This window comes from Bombus pyrosoma, linkage group LG11 (assembly GCF_014825855.1).
Source record: "Bombus pyrosoma isolate SC7728 linkage group LG11, ASM1482585v1, whole genome shotgun sequence".
NCBI lineage: Eukaryota > Metazoa > Arthropoda > Insecta > Hymenoptera > Apidae > Bombus > Bombus pyrosoma.
The window spans coordinates 15395817-15410117 of NC_057780.1; the positions used below are offsets into that span (position 1 = coordinate 15395817).

The 14301-nt window shown below is 41.5% G+C and overlaps 1 long non-coding RNA gene across 2 annotated transcripts; it reads right to left on the reverse strand.

Moving 5' to 3' along the window:
• Positions 1 to 3474: 3474 nt before the first annotated feature.
• LOC122572788 lies at positions 3475 to 9665 on the reverse strand. 2 transcript variants are annotated; one of them, XR_006318566.1, is made up of 4 exons: positions 6925 to 9665; positions 6737 to 6850; positions 6287 to 6504; positions 3475 to 3525 (listed from the first exon to the last, which is right to left on the reverse strand). It is a non-coding gene; the product is annotated as an uncharacterized LOC122572788 (long non-coding RNA). The 2 variants fall into 2 exon arrangements; XR_006318565.1 differs by lacking the exon at positions 3475 to 3525 and having other exon boundaries at positions 4214 to 6504.
• Between the last annotated feature and the right edge of the window lie 4636 nt (positions 9666 to 14301).

The following is a 14301-nucleotide window of genomic DNA, read 5'->3' on the forward strand; positions in this document are numbered from 1 at the left end:
CGCAGCTCGTGAAGAGAATAGAGTTTCCTTTCTTTTTTCGAGACTCGAAAATGCTTGTGATTTAGATCGAAAATACGAAACGAAGAGATACAAAAGGGTGGAGCATGTGGGTATGGAAAGGCGACACTAGCGGGCATCGGAATGATTTATGGGTTACGATACGGGATGGAGGATCGCAGAGAGGGAATGGAGAAACTTGCGAGCTAAAAGGGTAGCGATGGACTCGAAACGCTTCGTATTTCTTCTTCGAGCGGCCGAAGAACCGAAAGGTCTTTGTATAGAACGGCTACTTTAGCGGAAATTGAGGCAGAAACTCGGAATGAAGGATCTTCGCTTACGAGGTAATTCATTTTAAATATTCATCCGTCATTTTGTTAACTTTATTTTCCATGGAATTAAAACACTCACGAGAAGATCTTATTCTCATTCTTCATGAACAGTCTTCTTCTTTCGCCGAAAATTCTGACACAATTTCAGTAAGATCAAAATCAACTATTTTTGGGGAAGGAAGACGAATTAGTTTATTAATCCGACGCATTTTTCTACGGACGTATATAAAAAGATTTGGAACTTTGTATAAGTGATTGTTCGCTGACTACCGAAACAGTTTCTCTTCGGGAGGATACGAGCGACTGTTGCAGCCTGTCCCATACTTTTTTGCCTACCATAATGCGGTGCACGGAGTGTTTCGGACCCTCGTCTCTCATCGAATCAGCCTGTTCCTTCTCGTTCCCTCCGTCGTCGGTCTCGCACGACACGCTCAATTTTTACGACCGACCATTTATAACCGACCATCCACAGGAGGAGACCCGGGTGCAACGAACACGTTCCTGGTCCTCTCGATATGGCTCCTCGCAGTAATTACTCCAAGAATTGTAACCGAAATTCTAAACTTCCTGCCTTCATTTCATTAACCGGAGATTTCAGTCTGAACGCCCATCGATTACTCGAAAGAAAATAGAATTTTTTTGCAATCTGCCATATTTACTATCCGATAGATATACAAAACTATGGTATTCTATGCATCACTCTCAGCCGTGACTCACAAACGGTCAGACAGATAAACGATGCAGTTCAGAGAAGCAACTTAGCGCGTGCTAACTTTCCAAAAATTATTTCCCAGTGAATCACATGGTGGCCAAGGGCTAGAGGGCTAAGGTCGTCACATCTTCACGCTCTACGCCTAAAACGGCTGCCGCACTATTACAAGAACACATTACAAAAATAGAAAAGTGGCTGCAAAGCAAACAAATAAAAGCGAACACCAGTAAGTGCAATCACACAACATTTACGCTTAGAAAAGGAAAAACACCAGACATTCGACTAAATGGCGCCCACATAGCACAAACAAAGTATGTCAAATATCTAGGAATACATTTAGACACACGCCTTATATGGAAGCATCGCGTAAAATCAATAACAAACAGAATACGTGAAAAAATGAAGCAGATGTGCTGGTTAATCGATAGAAAATCTACATTAAGCATAATGAACAAACTAAATATATACAAAACAATAATCAAACCATTCTGGACATACGGAGTGCCACTATGGGGGATGGCAGCAATGAGTCACATAAATAAAATAGAAACAGGGCAAGCAAAAATCTTAAGGACAATAGTTAACGCTCCATGGTACGTCAGAAACGAAGATATACGAAAAGACTTAAAGATTCCAACAGTTAAAGAGGAAATCGCCAGATATGCAAAAAAGTATAAAGAAAGACTTGCAACACACGCAAATCAGCTGGCTGCTGAAACGAATAAAACAATAATAGAAAGAAGACTGAAGAAGAAGCATCCTGCAGACCTCACGATAGAACAATAAACAACCTGGAAGATGGTATATTTCATCAAAACTTAAATTATAGCATTTTACCAAATGTCCTAATGGACAAATTGTAAAATGCAAACAATAAATAAAAAAAAAAATTCAACATACAGAGACCGCAGAAAGTGTATTTCTATACTATTGCATTTTCACGGCGACATGCGTAGCCGCCAGAAGGCACAATTGAAAATTCTCCATAAGGGGCACGAAATTATCCCTATGAAACTTTGATGTTTTGTAACTACCATGTAACCTACGTAGTATTTGCGATAAATTGCAGAAACCGTCTGCGAATACGTCACATAATATATATATGTCGGATTCACATTATGATTAGGGTTGGGGTTAAAGGGCGTGAAACGAATCTTCGTTATGATTAGACTTTGTCGTTATGCAATAGAGAAGATATTGACTAATGCGAACACGATTGTTACAGATATCGACAAGTAACCGTGGTAATTAGATACTCGAGACGCTAGTGACAATGATTCTAGGTTCGATAACGAATCCACGGTCAACGGGATTACTCTTTATTAAACGTAAAATACTTTAACACGCAAACACGTTTACTGGGACGCTCTGTATATACTTCCCGATGTGTAACTCTTCAAGGCGATCGCACGAATAACAGACTGATGGAATTTTTCCTTCCTTTTCGATTGCGTTCGTTTGTTATATACTGGTCCGAAGCTTCGAGAAGGTTCCAATCGCCGTTGCTAGGCAATCTCTGCTTGGAGTTTGATTGTTAATACAACGTGTGTCCCATTATATCGACATCCCCGAGGAAAAATGTCCATCCCGTGACCGCGGCTACGTTCGGCGACCAGCTGTGTCACCTCGAACCCAATCCCACCATCACGAGTCTCGAACAAATACGATCGGATTGAATGATAATTGTTTAATTACGGCTATAGTAGAATCTAGATTACAATATTACGGGATTTTCCCATAGTTCCAAACGGGAGGCTCCAGTGTCCTTCCATCTCCGACATATATATATATATATACATAATTGGAACGTCTCGGCGTCTGGCTAACGTAATCGTTACCGTTACGCTCGGCCGTTAATATAACGTGTCCGCGGGCAATTAGAAGCAACGACGGGCAATTAGCAACACCCTTATCGTTCATCGGTTCGCTGCCGCGGCCGCGACCGCGGCTGATTGCGAGATGCTCGCTGATAACATCGCCGGATAACACCGTTAATTTATCGACGTCGATCTCATTCGGAGCCCACTGGGCGAAAAATCGACCGAGGTCATCGATTACCTACGCGAACCATCTTCCCTTTTATTGGTGAAATAAACGCGGGAACATCTGTACGATAGCGATATTCCGCTTGTTAACAGCTAAGCAAATAGCTTTTATCTGTTGGAGACTATTTGAGTGATAGAATGGCTATTAACCGTGGAAAATGGCTGTCAAAGTGGATAGATGAGCAAGATCGGATTTTTGATTAATCCATTAAGGAGTGAGATTAATAAAAAGTTGATCTCTAACGTGTTTACTGGCATCCGAATTTTATACACTTTATTAGATAGATCCAAATATATTAGATACTATATACCATATCTAACACTTCATTCTTGTTAAATATTACAGCGTGTTTGCGCATTTCTTCTCGACGATGTTATCCAAGTTATTCACATTGTTGAACGTTCGCTGGTCCATGAAACTTGTCGTATAACAGTCATCCTAAAAAAATTTAGTGGAATGTTCGCCAATGGCCACTGTGACAGCCAATATCTTAAACGATATCGTTGTAGATTTCTTGAGCTAGGTGGTCTACTTCGTCTTAATTTGTGCTTTGTATAAGAGGGGGCAAAATACAAGTACGCGTTAAATATTACGACGAGCCGATGCAAAGGGCGAATTTTATTTTAACAATGCGCGTGTAAAGGAATACAATCTTTCTTCGAAGAATTCCAAGATGAAGTTTAATGAAAGGTTTGCTAGATGAAAAGGACGAAGAATGCGGTAATATGACGAAAATGGTTTCCCCGAAAACACGAAACCGAGGGAAAGATGGTGAAGATAGGGGTAGGCAAGACGAAGCGCGTTTCCAAAAAAGGGACGCGAAGGAAAAGCAATGGAAACTCGATCCAGAAGCGTAACAGATGTGGTCGAGAGTCCTTCAGGGAAACCCTGATTCGTTCTATCGATCCGAAACCGTCAAACTGCTCGTAAATATTGGCAGAAACCATGGAGGAAATTAATTATTTACGTCTCTCTACTAGGTCCCCGAAAACTAGAGACTTTCTTCTAAAAATAAAAAAAAAAATAAGAGAAAAAAAAAAAAGGAACGAAGAGAAGGAAAAAATTTGAGATAAGGCGCTTCCAGTGACCTGGCTGACCTGTGTAAATTCGTTCCAATGAATAAAAATCTTTTCTGAGAGAAACAAAGAAAGCGAGAACGATATTTGGTCCTTCCTTTCCGTTTCTCGTAACGTGATATTATTACAGGAATTATTTTATTCTCAAAGGACAATTAAAAAAATATAGAACGTTGAATATCAGCAAGCTTTCGTAACTTTGAATCATCAAAGGTTTTCAAGATTTATCGAAACTTGAAAAAAAATCAAAATCTATCGACGCTTACGATTCAACGCGTTTATTACGACTTTCGAGAGTTTTAAATATGAAATCGTGTTTGGAGCGATTCGAATTATCATGACATTGCGGGACTTTGAATCGGTTCGAAATCGAGATTCAAATAGTCGATAACTCGAGATAAAATATCCAAGAGGAGCCCATCATTGTCGGCTCGTACGGAGGCTCACGCCACAAATACAGAATCTTGAAACTAGAATTTATTTAAAAATTCATCTGATCGAGGATCAAGCTCGTCAAGTGCAACTGGCAGCTAATTAGCATGGCATTTGTATTTATGGAAAATCAATGTCTCTGAAAGAACCTGGACCGATACGATCGTCACTGCCGGATTCTGGTTACCCGAGATCCACGATAACAGTCCCTCCAATGACGGATGATCGGGGATCTTCCAACTCGAAGTCGACTGTATTTGAACTGCCTTCCAACCTATTATATCTCCCTGGTTTTCGCTATCGAAACTAAAAACTTTCAAGCAAGTATGGTAGAACACCGATTTGTCTGAACCGAGTTCGTTATAGTTGGTTTGCTAGAAAAATGAAACGTCTAAAAAATCGCAGACGCGAGTTATTTAGTCAGGAGAGACCTAAATTAATGTTTGAACAAAGTTACTAAACGTGAATGAAGTTACTTAAACTCGAGGAATTCTCTACATCCAGAATTGGTATTTCCGTATTCTTTTACTGTCAAACAACGCGCAGATTTATCGAATTTGCTTTTTCTCTTGTAAATTGCTTATCTATCGTGTCGAGATTATGATCCAAGTATCGTAATAGAATCGTCTTTATCTGTTTTTTATCTGTGGTTCTTGGCGTGGAAAAGGAGAGAGAAAAAAAAAATAGGAATTTGATAAAGATAGATAGGTATATTTTTTAGGTGTTTGCCTGCAGGAACGGAATGGAAGGTTAGCGTGTCTCGTAGATCCTTCGGTTTATGGAACGGTGCCGTGGCACGGCAGATGATTCCCGCCACTTACGGCATCGCGACCCGATCGTTCGAGTGCTTTTACGTTGAGGTGGCGACTTATCGATCCGGTCCTTATGGCTCGTACACACCGTACATAAGCCCGAAAGGTTGGGTTCATTTGCATAGCCCGCATTCGGCCTCGCTACTTTACACGTAGTAGGAATTGAAATTCTTCGTTCGCTTCGATGCATTTAGATCAGAATTCTAGCAATTATATCGAAACGAAAATCCCATTTGAAAGACTTGAATATTCCATTATAAGATATAATTTAATTGTAAGTATTCTGAGAATTTTTAGCATCCGACGATGTGAATTAGAACGGTAAATGTTAAGTAACTGAAAATAGAAAGATGCGTTTAAGCAGTTTCTCGAACATACGAGGCCTGAGCTTCGGAACTCGATTTGGGTGTCAAGTTCGGTTTGTCGGTTCAAGAGCCTGTTATCTATGGTTAAAGCAATGATAGTAGCGATGTTTAATGCGCTATGTTGTCAACGATTCTCTTATCTAATGTTTGACTAACATCAGTCAAGGATCGCTCGGTTCTTCGGTTCACGATCTCTCGTTGCGTAATCGTTCGTCCACATCTTACTTAATATACATATGATATATATATATATTAAGTACTAATTTCCGACCATTAGCTACCATCATCCGATTTCGTAAAATTTCGTTTCACAAAATTCTACGGTATTGATGGAAATTTAAGCTCCGATTGCTGCAGGATGTTGATATCAACCGCACAATATCGCGGCTCCGCGTCGCAACGCGTCTATTTATAGAAGAAATGCGGCAAATCGCTGGATGCCATACGCTATGACCGATCCACCAACCGACGTTTATCCTACCAGCATTTCTTTCTCCCTTCTTTTTATACATACCTCAGGGTGTTTCTTTCCAGAGAAAGTTATCTTCACCGTTTCTTAAATTACATTCCGATGATCGTTCATGTATTTGATTTTCCGAAAGATTCAGTTATCCAGTGTTTTCTTAATCCCTTTAATCTCTGAGCCCTTCTTCCATTATCGTCACATGTGTATCTTCCCACACTCGCGAAACATCTCCTTAATCGATTTTTAATCATATTTCGTAGTTTTAGCTGCAAAGAATTTCTATTTAATCCGTCCCCGTAACGTTTCCATTCTTTCCGTCGTGAAATCAATGAAATCGTAAGAACCATCGACTGTTCAACGGAAAATCCGAAATAGCACGGTCATTAACGAAAGTAAATGTTTATCCTATCTATCTTTCTCCATCGTTCCACGGTCGTGTTTGTTGCTTACGAATTCATATTTATCAATTAAATAAGATAATAAATCGGGTCGGCTTACTTTGTCACTTTCGTCGATCTGCTCTATCCAGGTCACTACGTGTACGAGCAATCGTCGGTGACTACATAATGCAGAAGAACGCGAACGTTATGGTATCTTCTTCGTACGGTGTACCTACGATAACGAGGGAAAAATTATGTTCTTACGAAACTTGCATCTGCGGGAGGTAGCTCTGCTGTTAAACGTACGTTTCGAAAAATATATCAAATGTTTATGATGCGTTTACTTGTTTGACGATAAACAAACTTCCATCGTTTTTTCTTCCTGTCAAAGTTGATTTTCATCCGTTATACATGGTCGCCATTTTGCTGAAGAAGAGGCTCTCGTAAATCAATCAAAATGGCGGGACGATGAAAAACAGCTGAGGTCCACGCGCGTCGTTGCGCTATCTTCTCAGCTATTTATAACCACGAGCATATCGCTACAATGACAGGTATGCTGGATGATAACGAGTGTATAACTCGAAGCATCAATGTTTTCCGCGTTTCGAAACAGTGGAAGGCGGGCAAGCAACACTACGAATGTAAATCGCGCGTAATAATGCCAGAGATTACGGGTCCCATAGGAATTTACGACTTTTCACCAAGAATTGTGAATTTTAACAGGTACGATAAAATTCTATGCCGCAGCTTGGAAACTGCCAGGTAGCCGGTTACTTCTTGCTAGGTTATAGGTCTTTGATGCCACGATGAAAACTTTGAATTCTTCTCGCAAGAAATTACCATTCTTATCTGCGCCAAATTTTTATCCAACGAAATAACTAATTTTATGTAATTAATACAGCGTGTTAAATAGATGGACGGACGTATCTACTGGAATCGAAATGGTCGGATAGCGGAAATCAAGGGGAGAAAAATAAATGGCAGTTTATTTACTTAACCGAAACTGCTAGGAAGTTGGAGTTCTGCCACGAGGTTACCTCTCGAACGTTACCTCTGCGTTCGCACGAGTTGGAAATCTTTGGTCGACGACCATGGCGTCGACAACCTCTTTGCACGCATATCCACTCTCTTATTTACACTCGGGCTGACTGTAAATTATGTTTCTACTGCGTGGCGGGGTGCAGCGAAAACGTCATCAAGCTTCCTCGTAGGCGCGACTATTACCTAGGTGCCATTTCACAATTCCTTCATTCACATTGCAAAGTTACTCTTTGCTCCAAACTTTGTCAGATATTTGCGATTTCCTTCTTACCGAGAATGACGCACACCGGCTCCTTAATTAATCGTACAAAATATCACCGCTTATGGCATTATGCAAGGTCGTTACATAATATTAAACATACCGCGATCGTCTATTCATTTATGGGAGACAGTTAATCTGCGAGAATGTATAAACGTACGTATGGAGTTCGGCTACGGCTATCGACGCAAATCGAAGAAGAAGAAGAAACGAGGCGATGAACGGACGCGAGGCCCAGGTTGCAGGAAGGAAGGAAAGAAGGAAGGTGGAACTCTGAAACGGAGCTGACAAAAAGGAAGAACAGTCGATCGAGGATTAAGTAGTCGACGTGATCCCATGCACTTAGGGCTACAAGGGATAAAGCTCCGGCACTGTCAGTGGGCAGGGTGGGACGAAAGGGTGGACCAACCGGTCCTCGAGGTTGCCTCGGCTTATTCAGTCAACGAACTCTGCAGGCCCACGACGTGACACTGACCCCTCCAGGGTAAACGTCCCTGGCTGGTCGCTTTATCAATGTAAACGCGCCGATCGCTCGTGGAAATAAATGGAAGAGAGGAGGAAAAAAAGAGAAGGGAGAAAAGAGTAGAAGAAATAAGAGGAAGAAAAAGAAAGGGGGGGAAAGAAAGTGGAAAGAGGCACTGATTGCGTCGTCGGAAAGCAAAGAACGGTGGATGGCTGTAACATTAGCGAGACGATGGGAGACGATGTGATCCCTTCGAGGCGTGTTTCTTCCGCCGATGTATACGGCGGTAGGTTTGCATTATGAGAGCTGATAACGTCACGAATTTCCTCGTGTTCTCTCTTCTTCTGTTCGTTTGGTATTCTCAAGCAGGAGCGAGGATCGTTGGATCATCGAGTTGGAAGATTGTTTTCCGTGTAAGAATAGGATTGGGCTTTTGTTAGTCGGCGCAGCTTAATGGAGTTCCTTTTGGAAATGTAGAGCGTTACACGCTGTGTGGGCAGATAGAATCTCGAATTCGGGAGTCTCTGTTAATTATCGCGAGTATTTGGCTCGATAAGGTCCCTTCGAAAACAAGATTTGCATAATTCTAATATGTAATTCGAAGCGTGGAACGTAATGGAAAAAGACCGAGACGAAGGAGAAGTTGGGGAACGAGGACATCTCTTATCGGTGATCCAGAGAACACAGTCGTTGCTCTCGTATCTGCTTTCTCGTGATAAACTAGCTAGAAGCTAGGGGACAATAATAAATACGATAATAACGACAACTACGATACTCCGTAGTATCTTTTACTGTCGTCATCCCTTCTCTTCCCAATCCTTAATCTCGTTTTTGGAAAAGGGCAAACTACCGTTCAGAGGTGGGAAAATTATTTCCACAGAAACAGCGTACGCGAGCTGCATACTGGCGGGAATAGACAAACGGGGAAGCTCAATTTGCATCGGAGCAGATAATCGCGACCATGGGCGAGTCTCGGTAAGAAATCGAGCGTAGGAAGAAGGCGGAGAAGCACTCGTAGCAAGGTTGGTTCTGTCGCTGATTCATTAATTTACCGATGCCTAGAGGAACGAGCGGAGAGCGGCGCAAAAACCGTTGCAACAAGACGGAAAGGCGGCTGCAGGAAGCTGCCTGGTAATTGACGATTCTTCATAACGGAACCCCTTCCCTTTTATTCGCACGCAGGACGACAGAAGCCGCTGTCTCGATGATGAGTCTATCTTTTTCTTTTTCTTCTCCTTCTCCTTCGCCCCCTTTTTCTTCATTTTCTTCTCCGTTCTTTCTTTCTTCTTTTCTTATAATACTTTCTGAACCTGATCGTCCACTCTGAGCATTGGCTTCTTCCGCCTGAAATTTCTTCGGCCGTAATTTCAACGAACCGTTCGTTCCAGCGAAATCAGGTGGACTTGAAATTTCCTGCCGCCATTTTCAGTCTTCGTTCGAACCGTATTCCCATATGGAAGTGACAGCGGATTCATCTGTGAACGAGGGTGGAACCGTTTGATTTTTGTAGCAAGAAAATGAGCAGCGTCTAATACGAGATTGTTAATGGAAATCTTTCGAGAATGACCTCGGGCTATTTGGTTCAATGGCGGTTGATTCAATCCTCGAGCAGCGAGGCTGAACGACTCTTATTTAGCGGAGCTTAATCGAGCCACTATCAAATTAAAAGAAACCTCTGCGTCTCAAGATCTCTGCTGGACCAATTGAATCTTTCGTGGTGATTCTTTTGTGGCAGATTGGATGATGGAGATTGAAAATCGACACTGGTGTCTGTTATCCGTGAATAAGATGGAGCAACGAGAATATTATATAGTTTCTAATAATTTCTATCGGAATGAAGGATACTCGGTTCCCATGTAATTCACGACGAACTATGGTAGAAAATAGTTTATTCGAAAACTAGACCATTTTTAAATATTTGATACAATTACTCGTTTAAACTACCCATAGACACCTGTATAAATCTTTAAAAAATTTATCGATCGCGAAGCATTGAAATATCTCGTGCAAATTGACGATGAAGAAGAATCTCGTTTTATCTGTGCAAAATTCAACTTTAACCGGAAGAGCGCCGAGAACTGTATTTGATCAATTCGTGTCATATTAATAATTAATACATCAATGATCGCTGACGTAATATTACGTCTTTCTGTGACTAAAGTATAATTAGATACGTCAGCTATCAATGATTCGAAGGAAACGAGAATTCCTTAGATTTGCTTATTTGCGTTAACGGCAACGAATATTACAAAGTAAATTCTTGAAAGTATTTGAAAATAAATTCTTTGATCACGCAAGCTTGCGATTTTCTGCTTATCGGGATTAAAACTACTCGGGTGGTTTCTGATAATATTACCATTAACTCTTATCGAATACGTATAATTTTAATTATAATCATCCACGTGTATGTAAAGCCTATGTAAACGCTGTCGAATCTTTTTCAATTTCGTTGCATACATAACATAATTGACGTTCGATTCTGAAGAAACGGTTGATTTACTTGCATAAGTCTGTTTAGCACGAGCGGATGACACGAATAAGAAATTCGAAGATTAATTTAAAAAATAATATCTTTCTCCATTTTTCAACTTATGGACTTGATCTGATCGATTGGAATTGGCAGAAATTGCAAATCGGTACATTCAATATTAAGAATCGACGTAGATTTATGGTTGAAACAGCGAAGAAACAATTGTCGGTTTTGCATATACTTAATGTGTCATTTCTTCAGAATTCGCAAGAAAAACTGCATTGCATCGAGATGTTCGCCGCACCCTATACGAATAAATTGCTGGAACGAGCAAAGTCTCTCTCTCTCTCTCTCTCTCTCTCTCTCTCTGACTCGCTCGATGGAAGGAGATCGAATTGAATGACCATCGCTGGTACTCGCACCTTGCGGCAATGAGGAGGGACGCGCATAGTCGATTAAGTCGATTGGATAAAGACCGAGAGAGAGCAAACCGGTGATCTCGTTCCTCGCGGTGGCCCCGATGTATCTATAACCGTGTTCCACGGTCATAGGCGCGAGTATTGCTGCAAATGAGAGTTCGAGGCGTCGCGTCGGTGACTCGTCGAACAACTCTTGCCCCGCCAGAAGTCGTCGTCGTTTCTGCATTCCTTCCTAAGCTTGTCCAAGTCCTCTCCGTTTGTCGTCGCTGGTCTCCGTTTGGGCCTCGTTACGCGAAATCCCACTCGATTACACTCCCTTTCTTACCAAGATCAATAAAACGGATTGAACGGTTTGTTACAATATTAAAATTCTGTTACGTTGGATTTATCTTCGCGAGTTGCGTAACCGCGGTCGTTTTGCTACCACGAACGTTCAAATTCAATGGCAGGGATTCGACAAAAGCTTCATCTTGGTCGATTCGAAATTTGAGAATATAACAGGCAGAAATTAATAGGAATGACAGGTTCTGTGACGGGGGGATCCGGCAGAGGTGGATACGTGCAAACGACATGGAAAGTCCAAGCAGACAGCAGTTGGCACTCGATTCGGCTCTCGATTCATGCAACGTCACGTGTCGCATTCGCAGGAACGCTCTTTCTTTGTGTGGCATTAACGTGTTCTGACTCGGACAGTGCATCGGAAACACCATTCTAAATTCGTTTAGTATCCTCTTCATCTATTTAATGGTACACAAATTGTTCAATAATGTGCTTATGATTATTCAAGATTTTTTTTTTCTCAACATTTCCATTAAAAGACAAACGCGAGACAAAATTGTGAAAGGAATAGCCACGCAGAAAATGTAGAATCGATCTGCCAATTGAATTTCGTTTTAAGGGGAATGCCGAAGGTAATGCGGGCGAAAATGGAAAGGAAAGCGAAGCGATTATTGGTGAGAAAATCACAGGCCAGCGAACAAACGCGGAAAATCAGACGCTATTAATACTCGAACTGGCCAGACAACATTCTAAGCGGGCAGAAACACGCGTTGTTTCGCGCGGTTGCTCGCCAAGCAGAACGGAGAATTTTAACGCTTCTCCTTTTCCCGCACCTGCTGCTCAGGCATTCAGCCAGGGACACGCAATTACCGGTGTTTTTCTCTCGCGAAACGATTAATAACGCGCCCCGCGACACGCTCTGCAATTATAGCGCCAGGCTCCATGCGTGCCTCGAGGATTGGATCTCCTTTTGAATAATCGATTTTTGCTGGCGTTCGATGCCTCTCTGATCGACAAGCAAGTAGACGTCTAAGTGTCTGAATAATTGACATATTTTTCACTTTACTCGTCGTTGAAGGTATTTTATAGAATATTTAGTTCTTTCGGGAAATCGCTTGAATTCTATTCGTTTAAGTTCGTATTATGTCCCTATTAATTAAAATGCTAGGTGAATCTATAGCTGGCGCCCGGCATAAGTATCCTTGTGTGTGCGTGTGCGTGCGTGCGTGTAAGTATTATGGAGAATTAACGGAAAATTAATTTCGTTACTAGCGACATTTTCATTGGACGCTGAAATTATTTATTTAGGTAATATTCAAAGGATCGATGCTCATAGTTGCGGTATTATCGAGTATAGTGCGATGGGTAAAGTAAAGGAAGACGGAGGATATTACGCAACACGGAGAACGGCTCCTGCGGCACGCGGCTAGCAAGAAATCTGAAACAGCGGGTCGAAGGTTGCGATAGGTTCGCACTTTGCTTTGTGATCGTAAACACGTAACGACACGCGTGTTATGCCGACTGGTGAACACCAGAGAAAAGAGACATCGGATTTGTCACTATTATTAGCTCGTCGTTCCATGCCTCCGTGATTAATCTTTCATCGATGGATGCTCGTTCATCGGATACCTCGAAACGAGTCTTTTCTTTCTTCGCTTCTTAGGGACTTGCGCGGTCCTTAAGAAAAGGAAAAGGAGTTTGAAAAATTGCTTGGAAACCTCTGCCTCTTACGGAGACCTTTTTTATGTTTCAAGCAGCTCGTGAAAAGGAATCGGACATTTTACTTTAGCGAGGAAATTCTTAGCTAAAGGTCGAAGATAAAAAATTTGCTTCTATGAAAATTTTCTTATAAAACGAAGCTTGATTTGATTTCCTTTCGGACAAAGGTCCTTAAGGAATTTCTTTACGTACTGGCGAGTAGAAAATTTCAATTTTTTTTATGTAAATATAGGCAGTTCGTGTAAAAGATTTGAAACGACCGTAAATCGAATTGTCGTGTAGTTATTGTTAAGTTTACCGTTGGCCAGCGATCTTGTACTTGGCTTGGAGTAACAGCGTACGCTAGGAGGCACGTACTCTTGCTTGTCTAACTTTAAACTTCTTCACGTCGAAAATAAACTGTGCGGCTTTTGCCTGGCGTAGTCGCGTTCACGAGCGACACGGCTCTTCCTCCTCGTGGGCGTAAATCCGTCGAAGGAATGCGCGCATAAAATTACGTTAAAATTTTCTTCAACGCGTGTCCGAGCAAGATTTCGTTCGGCGGTCCATCTGTGGGTTCTTGATAGATCGATTCGGCTAATGAAACACGTGTCACAGTTTCCTAACATCGATAGACGCCGCATTGGTGAGGATAGGTTGTACGTAATTTCGAATCGAGTGAAATCGAATTTAGATGGTAGACGTAAGTTATGCAACATCTAGATTTCACAGGCCATTCCGTTATTTATCTAAGTTTGATAGAATTCCGGTACTATAAAATTTCAGTTTCATAGAATCTCACAGCTTAGAATTAGCTTAGAATTCCATATAGCTTGGATTTTATAGACGTCTAGAACTAGGACCTAAGTTCGTGATAAGCCAAGTTTAGTTGGATTTAGTTCGACAAAATCTCAATTTCATTTAATCCGAGCTGCGTAAGTTGCAGCTTCTATCTTACTTCGATTCTACTCTATCCAAACATCGATGAACTCTACTCTCAGAGTTATTCCTAATCCGTAAAATCCGCAGAATCCTTAAAACATCTCCGTCGGTC